This window comes from Dipodomys merriami, unplaced genomic scaffold, assembly GCF_024711535.1.
Source record: "Dipodomys merriami isolate MVZ:Mamm:240054 unplaced genomic scaffold, mDipMer1.0.p SCAF_627, whole genome shotgun sequence".
Classification (NCBI taxonomy): Eukaryota; Metazoa; Chordata; class Mammalia; order Rodentia; family Heteromyidae; genus Dipodomys; species Dipodomys merriami.
The window spans coordinates 21,214-30,000 of NW_027206210.1; positions in this window are offsets into that span (position 1 = coordinate 21,214).

Here is an 8,787-nt window from a genome sequence, read left to right on the forward strand (position 1 = left end):
ACTACTCCTCTCCCCAGATCCCAACACAAAGACTTACACACAGCCTGAGGTCCTTGTACTTCTCTACCATAGCCCCTATGGTGATAATTCAATAACTGATCATGGAGCTAATTATGGAATGTTAGTTACAGGACTATGTGAAACTTGGTATCTTGGTTCTGGGTGTTCCAGGTGCCTTCCAGTGTCTGATGCTTTAACAAATACTGCTGAATGGGCCAGGAGCAGTGGCTCATGTTTGTAACCCTAGCTATTCAGGAGGCTGACATTTGAGGATCACAGTTTGAAGCCAGAGAGAGACTCTATCTTCAAGTAACTATCAGAAAAAGCTGGAAGAGTGCCAGCTTTAAGAAGAAAAAAAAAGTTAAGCGAGAACACAAAGCCCTGGAGGCTGGGAAGGTAGCTTACTGATGGAGTGCTTGCCTTGCATGCATGAGGCCCTGGGTTTGATTCCTCAGCACCATATAAGTAGAAAAGCCGGAAGTGGCGCTGTGGCTCAAGTGGTAGAGTAATAGCCTTGAGCTGAAGAACTGAGGGACAGCGCCCAGGCCCAGAGTTTAGGCCCCACCACCACCACCACCAACAACAACAACAGAAAAACACAAAGTCCTGAGTTCAAGCCTTGGTACCAGCATAGGAAAGAATGAAGGAAGGAAGGAAGGAAGGAAGGAAGGAAGGAAGGAAGGAAGGAAGGAAGGAAGGAAGGAAGGAAGGAAAGATGATAGAGTGAAAAAGAAAGGAAGGGGAGAGAGAGAGGAGGGGAGGCAAAAGAGGGAAGAGGGGAGGAGAGGAAAGTGGGAAGAGAGGCCCAGAGAGGGAAGACAGGAGAGGACAGGAGATGATGGGAGAGAGGAGGAAAAAATGCTGTTGAATGAATGAATGAATCAGTGAATGACTACTTAGGCCACATGTGGATTCTCAGAATAATCCAGCTGAAGATATTAACCTCTCCATTCCTCCCTCCATCCTCCATTGTCTCCCTTCCCATTAAAATGAGTTGAACATTTCACAGCTCCCCACTGTTTCTGGGGGCTTTTCATCCACTTGTTAAAGCACACACCTCATTGCTGTCATTCACACTTCATTTTTCCCTTTGTTAGCAGTTCAGTGTCAAAATTCCGGCCACCCTGTTTCCATACTCATGCTAGAAACTGCACAGCAAAGAATAGCATTCATTTCAAATACCCTTGGCTTCTCTGCACCAATTCATTTCATGTTCATCCATGGGCTTTGGCCTGCCTATCTCCCTTGTCCATCTGTTTGGACAGCAATGTGCCTGCTTGTGGGTGGCTAGATCCTTGGCATGCAAGACAGTTTCCAAACAATGCAAGAGGTTTACATGGGCACACAGTACTGTGTAGGCAGAAACATCTATCTTGTGGAGAGGGCCTTCTCTCTGAAAGCCAGGCATCACATGCCCCTTTAGACTTGGAGGTACCTGTAGACACATGGATGCCCAAACCAAAAGAAGATCAAAACTCAAAAGGGGTTGGGGGATGGCCACAATGCATTCATTTAACAAACATGATTGGCAGCCCAAGCTGGGCGGGGTAGTGGTGAGTAGGTGCTAGAAATACATGGCCTGCAAAGCCAAGGAAGAACAATACGTTCAGTGTAGCACAAATAGGAAGATAGGAGAGCAAAGAGAAGGGGTGAGCATGCTTGCTATGCCTGGAGAGTCATTCAGCACATTCAATACCTATGCTCAGACAACAGGTTTGCATATCAAAGATATGAGGTAATGGAGGAGAAAAACGGGGTAAAGCAGAGAGAATGCAGCAAAACTCAGAACTCAAGATGTAGCCAAGGCAATTAGTGGCAAGAAGGCAAATGGGAAGGACGGAGGAAAGGCCATGCCAAGGCAATGCAGCCTCTTTCATTTAAGATAAAAGTAAACATTTTCATTCCAGTTATTTAGAATAAAAGAAATGTGGCAACGTGGGCACAAGGACAGGGAAGGTCCATTTCACATAGTATGGCTGCCTCCAAGAACACTGTCAATGCCTGCACACAGTCTCAGATGAGTGTGTGCACATGTGCACACACACATACTCAACACCCATAGGGCAAAACTACATTGTGTTCAATAGGCAATGTTCATAGAATTCTGAAAAAAGAATGAGCCCATTTTTATTGCATTTGGTCCAAAAGAAAATTCAATGTTTTGGGTTTTTTTTTTTTAATGATCCAGGGAACTTCCAAATATAAAATGAAATCCTTTGTATGAAAATACACTGTCCTGTTAGGACAACTAAGACAACTCTGTCTTAACTCTATGTATTCTAAAACGGTTCTAACTTTCTAAGTGGAGGAAGTGGGTATAATACATGAAAACGGAAATGAGGAGAGATAAGTAAAAATCATAGAAGAGAGGAATTTTATAATGAAGATTAGGAAAACAGAAGTTGGACCTAAGTCCCCCAACTTGCAACTTTATTCTTCAAAGGGAGACAAGCCAACAATTGTAATAAATAATTCAATAAACAATTAAATCATATGATTTTTCAGAAAGTGACATAAAAGGGACATGGCGAAGCAATCTTGGACAGACAGCCAAAAAGTCTGTCTGGGGAAGTAACAAAGATTTGAAAGAATGGAAGAGTCATGCAAATTCCTTGGGGAAGAAGAGAAAGTAAAAAGACTTTAAGACAGGAAAAGTCTAGGTTAATTCAAACGACAAGGTCAAAGTGGCTGGGGCACACTGATTGGGGGGTGTAGGGCTGTGGTGGAGGGCCAGGTGGGGAGAGGGAGACAGGGACCACAGCAGGCCGGCTTGAAAAGCTTGGATTTTCATTACAAATAAGGTAGAAAACCTCCTGGAAAATGACTGGGATATGATGTGCGTTTCTGAAAGATCATGCTGTACACTGTGAAAAATAAATTGTAGGTGGGCAAAAGTAGAAACAAAGAGACATGTTAGAAATTATTGCCAGAGTCCAGGGGGAAAAAAATGGCCAAAGGTGGTGAGAAGTGGTCAGATTTAGAATATATTTCAAAGAAGGATGTGTCCTTAACCATGGTGAAAATGTTTTCACCTACTATACATTATTTTATACTCGTCCTCATGTGTTCTTTTTTTGCCTTATGTTCTGAGATTATGATAATCATAGCTTAGTTCTAGAACTCTAGGAAGAATTATTCATTCATTTAGTTGACATTTGGCATGTGTACCTATTATATTCCAGGTGCTATTGTAGTCTTTAGGTAGATAAGATTTACAAAGCACTTTCTCACAAAATATAATCATGCACTATGACGATTTTCTAAAGTAGCTTACAAGGATATTATTAATGCCTTTTCACAGATGAGCAAAGAGAGGCTCAGACAGGTTAAATGATTTGCCCAAGGTCATAGAACTAGTCAGAAGATAAACCCAGAGAGCAGCCAAGGTTCCCCGACTCCTAAATCAATGCCCTTCTAGACCTTGATCCTCAGTTTCCCCTTCCTTGAGCCCACCTGCAGTGCATCCTAGTTGGCAGAAGCTTCTGCAAAAAGAACATGATCAATAACTCTGAGGGTGAGGACAACAGTGCCGTCTTTCTGCATTGAATGTATTGATTCATTTCTTTGTGTAGTTAATGGATTTCTCACCAGGCCAAATGTACTTTAGACTTATTATCCTATGTAGATTTTACCAAGAAACAAAAATAGGATAGAAAAGATTGGCTCAGTTTTTACATTTGGATGGGTTAGTCAATTCAAGAAATAATTTCATTAGATACCTACAATGTACCATAAATATTTACTTGTATAGTATGCTATATCCACATATATGTGTATACATACATGTATAACATACATACATAAATAGCACGCATGTATGTATATACATACATAATATTCATAAGTGTACACATATACATGTGCTCACTTTTGTATACTCTACAGGTTAACATAATGTCTGGCACATACCAAGTGCTTCCAGAATGTTCACTGACTTGACAGGGGACACCAGAAAGTCCCACCTGCGGGTTCACAAGTGAAGAAATAATCGTTATTTTCTTTGTGTGTGTGTGTGTGTGTGTGTGTGTGTGTTTATTTTTATTTTTATTTCTTATTGTAAAGATGATGTACAGAGGGGTTACAGTTACATAAGTAAGGAAATAAGTACAATTCTTTTTTAAATTTAATTATTGTCAAGGTGATATACAGATACATACATAAGGTAATGAGTATATTTCTTGTCCAACATTATTACCCCTCCCTCGTTTTTCTCCCACTTTTCCTCCCCCCTCACCTCTATCACCCCCCCTTCCCCAACCCTCCCTGCCAGTTGTAAAGTTCATTTCCAACATAATGTCTTGTGAAAACCACTTCCTGGATCTCTGAGTTGGAACAGTCTTGGTTTTAGTTGCAGAGTTCATGCTGGTGGTATTGAGTCACAGATGGAATTATCTTGAACCCAAAGGCAGATTTACTCAAATCTTTTGTGGGTCCCTTCCAAGGCCCTGTACTTATGTTCTTGTAGTATTGTATTTTTTTTGTTTTTCTTAAAGACAATTCCCAGAATTATATCAGCTTCATGCCCCACAGCGCACAGGGTGGCCAGCCCCTGCCTAATGGCAGGCATGTGACTCTGTGGCCAGATTTCTGGGCTCAACACTAGCTCTGCCACTCACCCGCACTGTCTTCTTATGTGCAAAATGGAATCGACATGGATGTCATCTTTTTCAGAACTCACAACCATTAAGGTAAAAACAAGAGTTGTTAGCCGAGTACTGGTGGCTCATGCTTATAATCCTAGCTCCTCAGGAGGCTGAGATCTGAGGATCGTGGTTCAAAGCCAGCCCAGGCAGGAAAGTCTGTGAGAATCTTATCTCCAATTAACCACCAGAAAACCAGAAGTGGTACTGTGACTCAAGTGGTAGAGCACTCGCCCTGAGCTGAAGAGCTGAGGGACAGCGCCCAGGCCCAGAGTTCAAGACCCACAATGGACAAAAAACAAACAAATGAGGGAAAACAAAAAAACAAAACAGGAGTTGTGAGGGAAAGCCAGGGTTGAAGTTTCATGAGAACAGAAAATATTTTTTCTTCTCTCTATCCCCACAACCTTAAAAATGTTGGTGTGTTTATTTGTTTGTTTGTTTGTTTTTGTCAGCTCTTCAGCTCAAGGCAAACACTATACCATTTGAGCCACAGCACCACTGCTGGCTTTTTCTGCTTATGTGGTACTGAGGAATCAAACCCAGGGCCTCATGCATGCAAGGCAAGCACTCTACCACTGAGCCACCTTCCCAGCCCCTGTTTATTTGTTCTTAACAAGACTCATAAGCCAAGTGCCAACATGGTCCTATTTATACAGATGGAAAAACAGACCAGAGTGGCAAATGAATTTAGTAAGAGTGTATCTGAATTTAGAAACACTAATTCTTGAGGCACACTCCTTTTTCCTTTTTTCTTTCTCTTTCTCTTTCTTTCCTTCTCCTTCCCTCACTCTCTCTTTTTGGTGCCAGTACAGGACTTGAACTCAGGACCTCACACTCTTGTTCAACTTTTTCACTCAAGACTGGTGCTCTACCCCTTGAGTCACACCTCCACTTCTGGTTTTTCTCTCAAGTTAGTTTGCCTGGGCTGACTTCATTAAAATCCTTACATATCAGCCTCCTGAACAACTGGGATTACAGGTGTGAGCAACAGGCACCTGGCTTTGAGCCATACTCTTATCCACTCTACTACCTTTGGGAACAGTAGGGTTAGAAACAGGAAACAATTGGAGACACAAAGCTCCAAAACTTCCAAGGTCCATCTCTTCAATGAGGTTTTCCCTCCCAGAGAAGCCAAATTTCTCTCCATACAAACTTCCTCATTACATTACTACATTTATGAGTTGTATACTGTCTCCTTTATTAGACCTAGAGCTTCTTGAAGGCTTGGATCCCCACAATCTGGTAGGTACTGGACTAACATTTGAGGAATCAATTGGCAAATGAATGACACATGTTAGGGCATGGTCACGTGCTCTGTTGATTCCACACAAGCAATCCATCTTCTGTACATGTGAGCATGAAAGTAAGATTTTAAAAAGTAGAAGAGAGCTGGGACAGTGGCTCAGTGGTAAAGTGCTTGCCTTGCATGCATGAGGCCCTGGGTTCGATTCCTTAGCACCACATAAGCAAAAATTAAAAAGCAGGAAGTGGCACTGTGGCTCAAGTGGTAGAGCGCTAGCCTTGAGCTGAAGAGCTGAGGGACAGCGCCCAGGCCCAGAGTTCAGGCCCCACGACCGGACCCAAAATAAATAAATAAATAAAAACAAATAAAAAGGTGGAAGAGGGCTGAGAAGGTGGCTCAGTGGTAGAGTGCTTGCCTTGCATACCTGAGGCCCTGGGTTTGATTCCGCAGCACCACATAAGCAAAAATCCAGAAGTGGCACTGTGGCTCAAGTGGTAGAGCGCTAGCCTTGAGCTGAAGAGCTGAGGGACAGCGCCCAGGCCCAGAGTTCAGGCCCCACAACCAACAACAACAAAAATTTAAAAAGTGGAAGAAGAATGAAAAGGACATTTCCAATGAGGTCAACAGCCTGAGACAATGAGCCACAGTGGTAAGAATCATGAAAAATGTATGCTTTCTGTTATCATGGCATTAGTGACTTAAAAAATACACAAGTTGATTATTTCACACTTCTGAAAGTCACAGGGCTAAGATCAGGGTGTGGACAGAGCTGTGTTCAGTCAATAGGCTTTAGTGGGAAAATGTGGTTTCTAGGCCTTGTCTTGGCCTCAGAGGTCACCGACACTCTTTGGCTCCTGGGGGTGCTTGAGTTACTCCAGCTTTTGTTTTCATTGTCATTTCTACTACTGACTCTGATCCACCAGGCTTCTCTGTTTAAGAACTCATTACTCTTGGCTCATGCCTAGAATCTTAGCTAAGTGGGGGACTGAAATCTTAGGATCAGATTTGAAGCCAGTCCTGGCAGAAAATTCTGAAAGACTGTTACCTTCAATTAACTAGCACAGAGCCAGAACTGGAGGCACTGCTGAAGTGGTAGAATGCCAGCCATGAGAGAAAAAAAAAGTCTAAGCATGTGGCTGTGAGGCCCCGAGTTCCAGCCCAGCATTAAAAACAATTACAAAAAAGAGAATTCATTGTTATTTTATTGATCACATTCTGAGACTAATAATCTCACCAACCAAAGATACTTATTTTCTCCACATCTATAATGTGTCTTTTCCTATATAAGATATCTCATTCTCAGGTTCTTTAAGATCTGAAGATCAGGACCCAGACATCTTTGGAAGTACATTATACAGCCTACCATAAAGGGTAATCATCAAAAGATAGTCCTGGCTCTGTAGTGCATCTGTCCCGTGATGGGGCCTCTTCTCAGGCTAAGGAGTGTGCACCTGGCTAACAGCCAAGGGAGCCATTGTAAAGTCATTACGTTTTAGAGAATTTATTTGACAATTGTGTTTTTCCCTTAAACCGAAGACACCATTTTTTTTGGTATAATAATAACAATTGGTTGGATATAACTAGTGGTAATGATCACTTTCATAAACACTTTCACATATAAGCCTGTCAGTACATATATTATCTATCTCTATTATAAAGATGATGAAATTGAACTTAGACAGAATGACTTTTTTTTTTTTTTGCCAGTCCTGGGGCTTGAACTCAGGGCCTGGGCACTGTCCCTGAGTTTCTTTTGCTCAAGGCTACCACTCTACCACTTGAGTCACAACATCACTTCTGGCTTTTTCTGTTTATGTGGTACTAAGGAATCAAACCCAGGGCTTCATGCATGCTAGGCAAGCATTCTACCACTAAGCCACACTCCCAGCCCCAGAGTGACTTTTCATAGAAAGTTATATGTGTAGCTACCACATAGCAGAACAGAGACAGATAATTTGAGGAGGAAGTTGGGACAATGGGGAAATACAAAGGCTTTGGAAGTTGACTAGAGCCTAGAGATGAACTCTGTCCTCTACTAACTATGGGACTTTGACCAAGTGATTTTACTTTTCTAAATTTCATTTTCCCCTTTTGTAAAATGAGGCTCATAATAGTTCCCATCTCATAGGTTTGGGTGAGAAGTATGTAAGTTAATATGAGAAAAGAAGTCCTTAGCACAGTGCAATCAATAAACAGTTATTATTATTACAAATCCCATCTCCTTTCCATAATACAGAGATTACACTTTAAATCAGCTTACATGTCAACATAGGACTCAAGAATCTGAGTTTAAGGGAAGCTATTTAAAGGTAGATTTTAGAAGATCTTTTTAGCAAATGAGCTTTCCAGCGCTTCCCCATTTAAAACTATCCAATGTCTTCAAAATGCATCCGAGGTGCTTTCGAAGTGTGATTACAGTAAGTTGTAATTCGCTGTTGTTCTCAGTGTAAGCCCTAATTATTCTTCAAAGTCTGATTTTGTTCAGATGGGTTACATTGTGAGCGAGCAAATAGAATAGATGCAGCTTTGCAGTCAATCAGTGTAGACTGGTTTGTGTAACTTTGGTGGCTAAGCAAGCATTTGCCAAGAGGTCTGAATTAACCTTTCCTTTGTGCCCATTTCTAGGAAGAATGAATGAATACCAGTGGCCCACTGGCCTGAGAGCTTCTGCTTGATGCCTGGCATCGAGAGACTTTTCCTGGCTGGCCTTTTGGACAATGCCCAACATTGAGAAAATGGAATCCAAAAGAAGACAGAATCGGGCTCCATGTTGTCAGACTGCATCTCGTTGGTCATTGGAGTTTAGTTACGTTCCCATTCCTCGTCCTCTGTGCTCCGTCACGCAAAATATTAAAATGCAATTCAAGGAGAACCATTTGAAGTAATCCTACCTGTTCTTGG